Genomic DNA, 12699 nt, shown 5'->3' with positions numbered 1-12699 from the left:
TTAATTTATGGAATGAATACGCTCTTGACATGAGCTTGATAACCCTCCATTTTTAAGGCGCTGCCTTTTTAAAACGGAGTGTTACCACCCTCCTTGACTTATGATCCCTCCCCAACGGAGAATCTCGATAATTATGGGTCTCTTTTACTCGTGTCAAGAGGTATTTGGTGAACCTAAAATGCATGGTTTATGAGGATGCATGATGTCTTATTGGTAATGATGCACATGCTCCTCACTTTTATTATATTTTCGCACATGGTCTTTCCTCTCATGTCATGTTTTTTTTTTTCATGCATGGGGATTTATTCTTAGACCTTATCACGAGGTTATTTATTAATGCACAAACAATTGCACATAAGCATTTACACAAACAATTCACTCATCCACGAACAGTCACGAGCGAATCACGAGGTAGGGGTTTCCTGCAGAAAGGTGCATATTCAAGGTGGTTCTAACTGTTCTCACCGGTCTGAGGCCCCCAAGGTGCCCCCATTATAGGGACCCAATTCCTCTCGTCGTAAGTCGATGGAAAGCTCCAACGCACTGTCGGACTCAAGTTCATGGTTATCACCTTGAGTGATGCTTTCCGACAACGGTCTACGGGCACCTATAGACCCATTCGACAACCGGCCGTACTAACATCCACTCCCTATGGCTTACCACTCATGCCCCCGGGTATAGAGGGAATTGTTGTGTGCAAAGGTTTGTGTGCAGTTTTTATTTCAAACATTTGCGAAAATTTAAACATACAACAGTTATTAAAGCCATATAGATAAAACATATTATCATACAAACAAGGGGTAATAAAGTAATTTTAACTATTTTTTGTTAAAAATAATCTGTCACTAAATGGGACTGACTCTCGAGGCTTCCCCAGTGGAGTCGCCATCTGTCGCCACCGGCCCGAAACGGGCTTTCGGCATTCGCGAAGGATGGTTGGACTCTTTTATTTGTTTAAAAATATGGATTGCTAGAATGACTTATTCTCAAACTGAGACCTTGTCAAACGAGAAATTTTATTAAAAGGCTCACCAATCCATGTTAATCCCAAGCGGGACCCTCCATGGATTAGCGGTTTTCATAAAAAGGAAGGGTTCATGGAGTCGCCACCAATGTTTTACTCAAAACATTGGAAAAAGAAGTTTAAGGCAATCGATTCAAAAATCGACTTCGGCCATTACAACCAGAGTCGGGTAAGGGAGTCGGTTACGCGTGGGGAAGGTGTTAGCACCCCACAGCGCCCTTTTCGGGTTCCCTATGACAGATTATTTAAAAATAATAGTGCGAAATTACTAAATTACCCCTATTTATTCTAAGCAATTATAAATTAACTATCTACATGATGACAATTTAAATATGTACACACAGAAAGCGGTAAAAGAAGGGACTTTAAAGAGATAAACCTTTGAAGCGTGCTTTCTTATATATCTTGACAGAAATTGGGAAGCGTTTTGGCGTTCCCTCCCTCTACAAGACCGCTCGCTCCCTCCTATAAAATTTTAACTATGGAAATCCGGAGGATTTCCCTTCGACTAGGTTCGAGACTCAAGCAAATGGCTCGTGACTCAAGAACTTCGTCGGATCAACTCTCCGAGTGATTTCTAGGCAGAGCACTGCTCAAAAAAACCCAGAATACTCAAGAAGAGGGTTAAAACTCAGTGTAAAAGTGTAGAATGACGTCCAATTGACGTCATATTTATAGGGATGAGGCGCAATACGGCCTCTGGGGGTCAATACGGTCCGTATTGAAGTTTTGAACTACAATACGGCCGTATTGAATTCAATACGGCCGTATTGAAGTTCAAAAAACCTCAATACGGCCGTATTGAAGTTCAGTGCAGCCGTATTGAAGTTCAGTGCAGCCGTATTGAATTCAATGCAGCCGTATTGAAGTTCAGAAACTTCAATACGGCCGTATTGAGTTCAGTGCGGCCGTATTGTAGTTTAAAATGTTCAATACGGCCGTACTGAACTTTTGGGAGGCCGTATTGGGCTTCATTCCCTCCACTTTCTTATTTTTTGCTACTCTAAGACCTCTAAACCTACAGATTGTCATCCTAGGGTCTTCCAGGGTCTTCCAGGAGTCCTTCCGGTTGACTTTCCTTTGATCTTCGAGAGTCTTCGAGTCTTATTTCCGACCCGGACAATTTTAGGGGTCTACAATCACACGTCCTCACATTCCTGCATCATCTAAATTTGTTATGAGTGGCTGTTGAATTAAAAGCTGTAGCCCATATATGTTAGCATAGAAAGTGCGTGCTCTTTTACTGCTCTTGGGACCATACCTTATCTGTTTGTTCAGATTTTAAATCCCAAGACTTGGGGTATTATTGAATACAATTAGACCATCTTGCCAATACTATTTTAAGCATTTATAAGAGGTGTCAGGTGTACCTGTATTTGTCATTTTGCATTTAAATACTCAAGAGAGGAGAGATTGTGCCATTTTTAAGCTATGCTTGCAATATTTTTTTAATGGTTTAATTACTTTTTTTTATAAAGTTTTTATAGTTTGATAAATTTTACGTTTTGACTTTTTATAATTAAAAATACTTTATTTTAATTTTATATATACATGTTTTTTTATTTATTTTTAGTCTTAATGATTTTATAAATTTTATCTTTTGATTTTTATAACAATAAATGATTAAGGTTAAAAGAAAACAAAATGATATGTATAAAAATTATAATATAATATTTTTAATTATATCAAAAGGATAATCAATACATTTTAATTTATTTAGATATAGGAATTTAATCTGATTTGATTCTTACGAATGTAGAAAATTTAAGTTGGAAAGGAATGTTCACTATTTAGTATTTGTCAAACTTTCAAACAAAATTATCCGTCTGCTCAATGGAAAATGGTCCTCGATAATAATAATAAAAATAAACCATGTAACAGACAAACTAATCCAAATTATTATAGGATCAACACTTATTGAAATTATTATAAGATTAACACTTATTCTTACAATGATATTTTATGCCCTATTTGAATAATATTCTAGGTAGTTTAGATATTAGTAATTGGAAAAAAATGTCCTTGTGCTATTATATGGAAGTTTAAAAGTAAATGGTGTATAAATTTTTTTAAAAGAAAATAATAAATTGTGCGTAGTATAAGTGTACTGAGGAAGACAACTTTATGGGCTGGATACCCCTAGATGACTGGGCACTTCGTAAGGATCCTTTGGCCACCACATAAGTTGACCACCTGCTCGGTCACTCAAGTACAACTATTCTTGATTCACCTTGTGAAGTACCCCTCAACCACCACGCTAACCGAACACCTATTTGGCCATGGCACAAACTGAAGGGATATTCAACCATGAAAAAGGTTGAACCCCCTATCATAGGGATCACCTTGCTTTAATCATGATTAAAGGATAATAAGCCATGTCAGCTTAGATTAAGATACAAAATTCAAATTACTAATCCCTTAATCCAAAAAGCCCATCAGGCCCAAATACATCACCATAAATATAGAGTTGATGGGACAGGGGAGACAGGTATGGTCATTCAATACTACATTTGTTTCTCTTAACCAAATACTCACTTGATCTTCGGAGTGCTTTTGTAGGTACCCCTTCCACCATCCTAGAGGAGGATTCGGGTAGTTATTACCTCAAGATTGAAGATTAAGGTTGCTCAGGGACGGAGGAGTAGATTAAAGTGTTTCCTGCAGGAACATTTTGGTGCCACCGTGGGGCCAAAGCCTAAACAATTTTTTGACCCTTTGAGTCAAGATGGTAGCGGTGAGAAGTCAACAGGAGAATATGACCTTCCCCAACCTAGGGATGCCATGAGAACCAAGACAACCAAGGGCTCAGACAAAAGGGGAAGGAATGGAAGAATCCTATGAAGACAGATCTCAGCCGGCTAACTCATCTTCAATAATAGAACAATTAAAAGCGGAGATGATGGAACTCAGAAGGTTTTGGGAAAAGGATGCCCATGAGCTATCCATCCTAAGAAAAGAGGATGTTGAACATAGAAGTGACAATTGCTCGTGGCGGCCCTCATAGAGCATTCCCCCCACTCATGCTTCCCATGACTAGGGGGAGTCTTCGGGGTGGTATAAGGAGCCTAAACTCTCCAACCAACCCATCGTAGCTATGACAGCTACGCTTGACCAACAAAAGCATTATGGGAAAACACCATTCACCCAAGAAATAATAAGCACCCGCTTACCAGATAATTGGAAAAACTTGACATTAGATCAGTATGATGGGACAACCGACCTGGATGAGCACATTGACACCTTTGTCACCCAAGTTAACTTATACACCGAAGAGGACATCATCCTGTGTAAAGTATTCCCTACATCCTTGAAATGACCCGTCTTGAGCTGGTTCACCAAACTCTCTCTAGGGTCGATCGACTCCTTCTTAACCTTATCAACCCATTTCGACATTCAATTTGCTACAAGTCGACCTCATAGGCTCACTTCTATAGCCTTAGTTAACATTTGCCAAGAGAAGAAAGAATCCTTGAGAGCCTTTATGGAGCGATTCAGGAAAACAACACTAGCCATTAAAGACCTAGATCTTGCTATTGCAATGCACCACGTCACCACGACATTGGGGCCGGGGCCTTTCGTGAACAGTATATGCAAAAAGCCACCAATTGATTTGGATGACATGCGCTAAAGAGCCACCAAATACATGCAGATGGAGGAACTGGCCAAGTTTCAAAACTAGACATGGGTCGAACTAGCACTAGGCAAAAGGGAGGTGGAAATAGAACACCGAGTAGATCTCGCTTGAATGACATCGCAGATCGAGAAAGGGTAGCCCAAGGACCCAAATACGCGTAGTCTACTCTACTTAATGCTAGTCGAGCTCGGGTGTTAGAACAAGCCCTAGCCACGGAGATTATATCGATACCACATCGCGCAATGACACCACTAAAGGCAGACAAGACAAAAACTTGTTAGTTTCACAAAAATAGAGGCCATAATACTGAAGAATGCACATCTCTCCAGGATCGTATTGAGGACAGTGAAAATAGGACACCTCCAGAACCTTGTGCAAACCCATGGCATAAATAGGAAGGACCATCAACCAGGCCCTAAAGTTTTGTCCTGAGAAAGATAAGATAGAGAACCAGCGACGTTCAAGCAGAAGCAACGAAGCAGGTCTCAAGAACGACCGGATGGTCACCGACATAATGACCCATCGTGAAGGATAATCAACACAATTGCAGGGGGATTTGTAGGGGGAGGAACCTCCTCGACCCATAAGAGACATCTACGGGTCATCAAATCGGTGAACATGATCTCCCGAACAGATTTGGTTCCTATACCGCCCATCATGTTTACCAATAGGGACTTCTACGGGATCGACCCAGTGCAATATGACCTTGTGGTGATCAGTTTTGAAATCAATAATTGCCTAGTTAGAAAAACCTTGATCAATCAGGGGAGCTTGACAGATATTTTGTACTGCAAAACATTTGAACAACTTGGTATTCTGAAGAGGAGCTAATGCCATACCACGAACCCCTTGTCGAATTCTCAAGGGAGAGGGTTGATACAAGAGGAACCATTGGCCTCTATACCTATTTTGGGTTGGGACAAGAAGGGCGACTCATCAAGGTGCGATACGTGGTAATGCATGCTAGTATCTCTTATAACATCCTCCTCGGGAGGTCTTCATTGAATAGGTTGCGTGCAATTATATTAACCCTGCACTTGGCCATGAAATTCCCATCGAAATCTGGAGGGATACGCGCTGACTAGAAGACAACTCTGGAATGTTATTTTGCAAGCCTAAGGTTGCATCCATTACCCATACACTCCAATGATGCCAATGTCATTGGTACACATCGTCAAGTGAACAAAGTCAAGGATCTAGAACTCGATCCCTAATTAGACGATGATCATAGAGTCGAACCAGTTGAAATAACCATCCCCTTTCAGCTTAAAAAGGACAAAGAGCAAGTCACTTACTTGGGTTCCCAATTAACAAAATCTAAAAGTGATACCATCAAGAAGGTTTTAATTCAGAACGCTGACCTTTTTGCATGGACCGCGATGGATATTCCCGGCATCGATCCACACTTTCATTGCCATCGACTCTCCACATGTCGAGATACCAAACCCATCGCCCAAAATAAAAGGAAAATAGGGGGGACGAGCCTAAACCATAAAAAAAGAAACAACAAAACTACTAAATGTAGGATCCATCAGGGAAGTCCGCTACACCACATGGTTGGCCAACGTGGTTATGGTAAAGAAGGCAAATGGTAAATGGCAGATGTGCACAGATTATACAAATTTGAACAAAGCTTGTCCAAAAGATGCCTACCCCTGCCACACATTGATGCACTGGTAGACGGAGTCACGAGGTACTGAATTCTTAGCTTCCTAGATGCTTATTCAAGATATAATCAGATCCTTATGTACCCCCTAGATGAGGCTAAAATTGCCTTCATGACAGAATCAGCCAATTTTTGTTACAAAGTCATGCCCTTTGGCCTACAAAATGTCGGGGCCACTTATCAACGACTGAGATAAAATTTTTAAAAACCAAATTGGAACTTGTCTCGAGGTATATGTCGATGACATGGTGATAAAATCAGGGTTTGTTGTCACACATGTTGACAACCTTAAAGAAATATTTAGAGAGATTAAGAAGCATCTCATGTGGTTGAGTCTGGCCAAATTGATGGCATCCTTGCTTCCATTGAAGAAGGAATTTTGAACAATGGCAAGGGATGCTTGAACTCCTTGGATCAAAGTTCCTCAAGGGGTGTTTTAATGGAGGAATGGGGCAGAAATGGAAGTCTTTGGAGGTTGGGTAGAAGGTGTTTGAGGAAATGCTTGAGGAGAGTACTCTAGGGTTGGCTCACTTCATGATGATGAAGGCCACTTCTAGGGTTGTTTCTCTCAAGGTGGAGATGGGAGGGTGGTGGCCGAATTAGCCAAGGGTGACTAAGGAATGATATAAAGGCTTAAAGGCTCTCTTTATATTTAGCATCCAAAGTATTTACAAGGTGTGGTGCCTAGGGTATTTATAGGAGCGGGAGACATCTAAGGTTGCATTTAGGGTTGCATTGGCCAAAATTTACAATGCCAAATGCACACCAAATGAAACCCAAATTAACCCTAGATGCAACTTGGTGGCCAAGGATGAAATCTTTGGGTTTAGTTAGGCTACATCTAGGTGCATGATAAGACCATGCAATCTTTGCCCTCCACTTGGGCCTAAGCCTTTCTAAGTCCAAAAATAGGTCCAAACACCACCAAAAATGCGTCTAGCTCCCTAATTAAATACCTTAGCCCAAAATTAAAAACTTATGATCTAAAGCACCCCATAATACAAGGGTAAAATGGGAAATACAAAAGAAAATAAATCCTATGACTAAGATACCCTAAAATACAAGGGTAAAATGGGAAATACAAGTAAAATAAATACTATGTCTAAGATACCCAAAATGATGGAGGACCATCCTTGGAACTTCATGTGGGACCCATCAAATGGTCCATAGCTAGGAGAATGGAGGAAGATGAAGGAGATAGCATGCCAAGAGCTATACTCATCATAAATATGGAGTATTGATCCATCTCTTAGGCCTATTGTGAGTAGTGTAGGATTTTATTGTTTTATTCCTATTTTACCCTTGTACTTTGGGGTATTTTAGTCATAAAATTTATTTTATTTGTATTTCCAATTTTACCCTTGTATTTTGGGGTATCTTAGTCATAAGACTTATTTTCTTTTGTATTTCCTATTTTACCCTTGTATTATGGGGTGCTTTAGATAATAGGGTTTTAATTTTTGGGCTAGGGTTTTAATTAGGAGGGTGACGTATTTTTTTGGTAGCTTTGGACCTATTTTTGGACTTAGAAAGGCTTAGGCCCAAGTGGAGGGAAAAGGTTGCATGGTCTTATTATGCACCTAGATGTAGCCTAACTAAACCTAAAGATTCCATCCTTGGCCACCAAGTTGCATCTAGGGTTAATTTAGGTTTCATTTGGTGTGCATTTGGCAAGGTGAATTTCGGCCAAGGCAACCTAAATGCAACCCTAGATGCCTCCCACTCCTATAAATACCCAAGGCACCACACCTTGTAAGTACTTTGGACTATATGATATTGACTGAGCATTTTATGCCTCAAAATCCCATCCTTAGTCACTAGGTTAATTCGGCTAACCTACTTCATTCTCCACCCTTGGAGAGTGAAACCCTAGAGTGGCCTCCATCTTCACCTTGGAGTGAGCCAACCTATCTTGAGAAACCATACACTTCCGCCCACTTTTACTCTTTCACGCCCAAATTCCCTTCTCCACCTTAAACGTCCCATTTCTTGACCTTTGGTGAGCCTAGATCTTTGGGCAAGGTGACCTTCTTCAAGGAGCCAAAATCATCCATGGAAGGGAGGTCTCCATCATGTGGTATCTAGAGCCAAGGTTCATCAAGGGTAACATCTAGTCTTGTTTTCTTTTTTCTCTATTCGGTCATTGTCTTCTTCTTGTCTTTCTTTGTGTGGCTGAATATTTTAGGGTTCATATTTTGTATCTTGTGAACCTTCCTTGAACATTTTTAGGTTTCCTTGATTAGGTGATATCCATGCTTTTCCATTTTTAGGTTTGAGTCTCATAAGAACATGATGAACATGTTTTTTTTTTTTTTTTGAATCTTTTTAAGTTTTGTCAAGTCTTGTTTCCTATATTTTGTCTACAAAATTCCATGTATGTATGCCAAACAACTTGCATGAATACATGAACCAAAAATACCATGTTGCATAATACAAAGTGGGTGTGACATATAGAAGCCATCTAGGAGTCATTCATGCATGCTATTTAGTCCTAGCATGTTCCATGTATTTTTGACTATCCATGTGTAAAATGCTTCCTTGCACATGCATTGCCGCCCCACTTCCTTGCATTTCCACTTGATTTAGTCTAATTTTTGTTGATTGAAAAACCCTAAAAGAATCTAAGAGGTGTGCTGAAAATTTGATGCATAACAACTTGTGCTAAAAGTACAAAACCAGTTCCACCCAAAAGATTCCCTAAAAAGACCACTAAGAACACGCCACTTGTTCTCATCTCCTTCTCCTAAGTTTAACCTAATTTCTTCTCAACCCACAAGTGCAAAACCCAAGCAACAAAAAAAAGGCCTGAACTTTAAAACAAAGTTGATGTGAAAAAAAAAAAAGAAAAAAAAATTGGACCAAAAAGGACTTGTTGCTAGACTTGTGGACTTGGACCAATACCTATGCTTTTGGAGTTGGACTTGTCACATTTTTTAACCTATTTTGAGACCTTAGGAGTGGCTGGACCGAATTCATAAATGACTTAATCAAAGTGGACTAAACACTAATATATTCTAGATCCATTCTAAGACTATTCTTTTGTGTGCTTCCTTTTTAATTGTGTCTTAATTTTAGTTTTTCATTTCTTTGGCCTCTTTTGTTTGTCTCCATCTATTCTCTCTGAGTTTAGCCTTTCCTAATTGTGCATTTTCATTTTTTATTTCTTGGACTCTTGCTCTTGGGTTGGTTTAATTTTGAATGTAGGTAAAGAACCTATCTAGCCAACTAGCAAACCTTTGGTGGATTTGAGTGGAGAAGTGAAACGAACCTATACCTAGTCCTTTGGAGGGATTTCCACTACCAAAAGGAGTGCTTAAACACTTGGAGAGGTGTAACCTATGTTTGTTCATTGTGAAGGAACCCACTTGGAGGAGTTGAAGACCTAATTTTCTTTTCTTCTTAATTTTTTCTTGATTTCTTTTGGGCCATTGTATTTGGGCCTTGTTTCTTTATTTTGGTTTGTAATTGGCCATTTTTTAAACCTCTTCATTTTTTGTGTTAGTTCGTTTAGTTGAAGGTGATTTGAAAACCTTCACTTAGGAAAACCGACTAGCATATGCTTTAAGTGCTTTCCTTTGCATGTTTTATAGCTTTAGTAGTATAATTGCTTAGGACTTTATTTTTACCTATTTATTGCGTTAGAAGGCTACATTTGCCTACTAAGGGTCCGTGCACACACACACCTTAGTCTTGTGAAAATTGTTTTTGTGAGAAAAGTTTAAAAAGGCTTAGTGATTTATACTTGAAAAGGCTTGGTTTTTAAGTGATTCTTAGTAGTCCACCTCCCTTGATAGTTCACTTTGTGCACTTAGGCCTTTTCATACCAATCTTGCGCCTTGAAAACCTTTTTTGGGAAAAACCTTTTTATCGCTCACTCTTTGTGAAAACCTTTTTGTGCCAATCTTTTGAACTTAATTTATGAAAATCTTTTCTTGATCAAAGATGAGTGATCATTCTAGTGTACATGGTCATAAATCTTGTAGTACTAGGTCTAGTGTTAGGGATGAACTTAGACAATTAAAAGAATACTTGAGAAAAAAAGAGGAAAAAATATAAAGAGAGAGGAAGAGTTAAGAAAAATAGAAAAATAAAATGAGAAAAATAATGAAGAAATAAAAAGGTTGTTTACTAGGTTATTTGTGGGAGGAGAGGCTAGTGGCTCAAGACCAAGAGTCTCTTCCCCTAAATCATCAAAAGGCAAAGGGGTTAGAATACCCTCAAGTGTTCATGAGGAGGAAGGGCATCATACCCAACCTCCAAGTGATATCTTCTATAGTAGTCATCACAATGATGATTACTATCAAAGGCCCCCAAGACATAGGGAGTCTTCCAATAAAGAACCAAACATCACTCTTCCCCCATTCCATGGCAAAGGCAATGTTGAAAATTATTTGGATTGGGAGAAGAACGTAGAACAATTATTTTCTTTCCATGGAGTGAGTGAAGAGATAAAGGTTTCTTTGGCAACCCTTAGCTTCCAAAGGCATGCCATGTATTGGTGGACCTCCTTAGAAAAGGAAAGAAGAATAAACCATGAGCCCCCAATTCAATATTGGAATGAGCTCCGTAGTGCCTTGAGAAGGAGGCATATTCCTCCATACTATGATCGTGAGCTTATGGACAAGCTACAAAGATTGAAACAAGGGTCATCTAGTGTGGAAGAATATAGGAAATCTATGGAGTTTCTAATGATGAGGGCTGGGATTAGGGAGGAAGAGAGGACCACAATCTCTAGATTTCAAAGTGGTCTTAATCTTGAGATAAGAAACAAAGTTGAACTTTTGCCTTATAGGGATTTAAATGAACTAGTTCAACTTTGTTCAAGAGTGGAGAATCAACTTAAGAGAAAATCTTTTCGAAAGGAATTTACTCCCTCTTATTCCAAGAGTTTTAAGAAGGAGGGCCGCTCTTCCCTACCTTATCCCAAAGAAGAAAAAGAAAAAGAAAAATCATCTTTTAAAGCACCTTCCAAAGAGTCTAAGTCAAGTGAAATCAAGTGATTCAAGTGTCTTGGAAGAGGACATATTGCTTCCCAATGTCCTACAAAGAAAAATATGGTTTTAAAAGCCCAAGACCACTATAGTAGCCTTGATGAAGCTACTTCATCTTCCTCTAGTAGTGAAGAAGAAGCCATAGATTCCGAGGAAGAAATTTTACCTTGTGAAGGAGACTTACTATTGGTTAGAAGGCTTCTTAACAATCAACCTAGTGACCTTGACCAATCTCAAAGAGAGAACTTGTTTCAAACAAAATGCAAGGTTCTAGAAAACACTTGTTCTCTCATTGTAGATGGTGGGTCTACTTCAAATTATTGTAGTACTAAATTGGTTGATAAGTTAGCCTTGACTACAAAACCTCATCCTAAACCTTATAGAATGCAATGGATCAATGAGGAAAGAGGTACTGTAGTTAACCAACAAGCAAGCATACCAATCTCCATTGGCAAATATAAAAAAGAAGTTTTGTGTGACATAGTGCCATTGGAGGTTAGTCATGTCTTGCTTGGGAGGCCATGGCAATTTGACAAAAAAACAATCCATGATGGCCTCACCAATAAAATAAGTTTCCAACACTTGGTTAAGAAATTTGTGTGGTGTCCTCTATCACTTTCTCAAGTGAATGAGGACCAACTCAAATTGAAAGCCAAGAAAGATGAAGAAGAGAAAATAAAAAAAAAACAAAAAGAAAAGAAAAGAAAAGAATTCTCCCTTTGGAGAGAAAGAAGGGCTAGGTACAAGAAAACCTTAACCCTTGTGTCATCCTCATTCTTTTGGTGCCAAATAAAGATGGCAATGGAGGATGAGCACCTTTTATAAAAGCCATCATTGAATAAAAGGCACCCAATCCCTAAGATAGATGATTTGGTGAATGAATTGCATGGGTCAATAACTTTATCAAAATTTGCTTGGTTGGTGATGCCTCTTTGGCTCCCTCAATCCCCCTAGCACTTTCATTCAACAAATTGTGTACTTAAGGATTGCATAGCTAAGTTTTAGTATTTTACTTTCCTAATTGTGGTCTCACATCTTTTGAAGGACCAATGGAATATAAGAGCTTAACGATTTGAGGTCAAATCCTTCTCAAGAAGGAGGAGATGATGGAGGACCATCCTTGGAACTTCATGTGGGACCCATCAAATGGTCCATAGCTAGGAGAATGGAGGAAGATGAAGGAAATAGCATGCCATGAGCTATAATCATCATAAATATGGAGTATTGATCCATCTCCTAGGCCCATTGTGAGTAGTGTAGGATTTTATTGTTTTATTCCTATTTTACCCTCGTACTTTGGGGTATTTTAGTCATAGAATTTATTTTATTTGTATTTCCAATTTTACCCTTGTATTTTGGGGTATCTTAGTCATAAGACTTATTT

The sequence above is a fragment of the Cajanus cajan genome, chromosome 11 (genome assembly GCF_000230855.2).
Source record: "Cajanus cajan strain Asha chromosome 11, NIPB_CcT2T_4, whole genome shotgun sequence".
NCBI lineage: Eukaryota > Viridiplantae > Streptophyta > Magnoliopsida > Fabales > Fabaceae > Cajanus > Cajanus cajan.
This window is presented reverse-complemented; position numbering follows the sequence as displayed.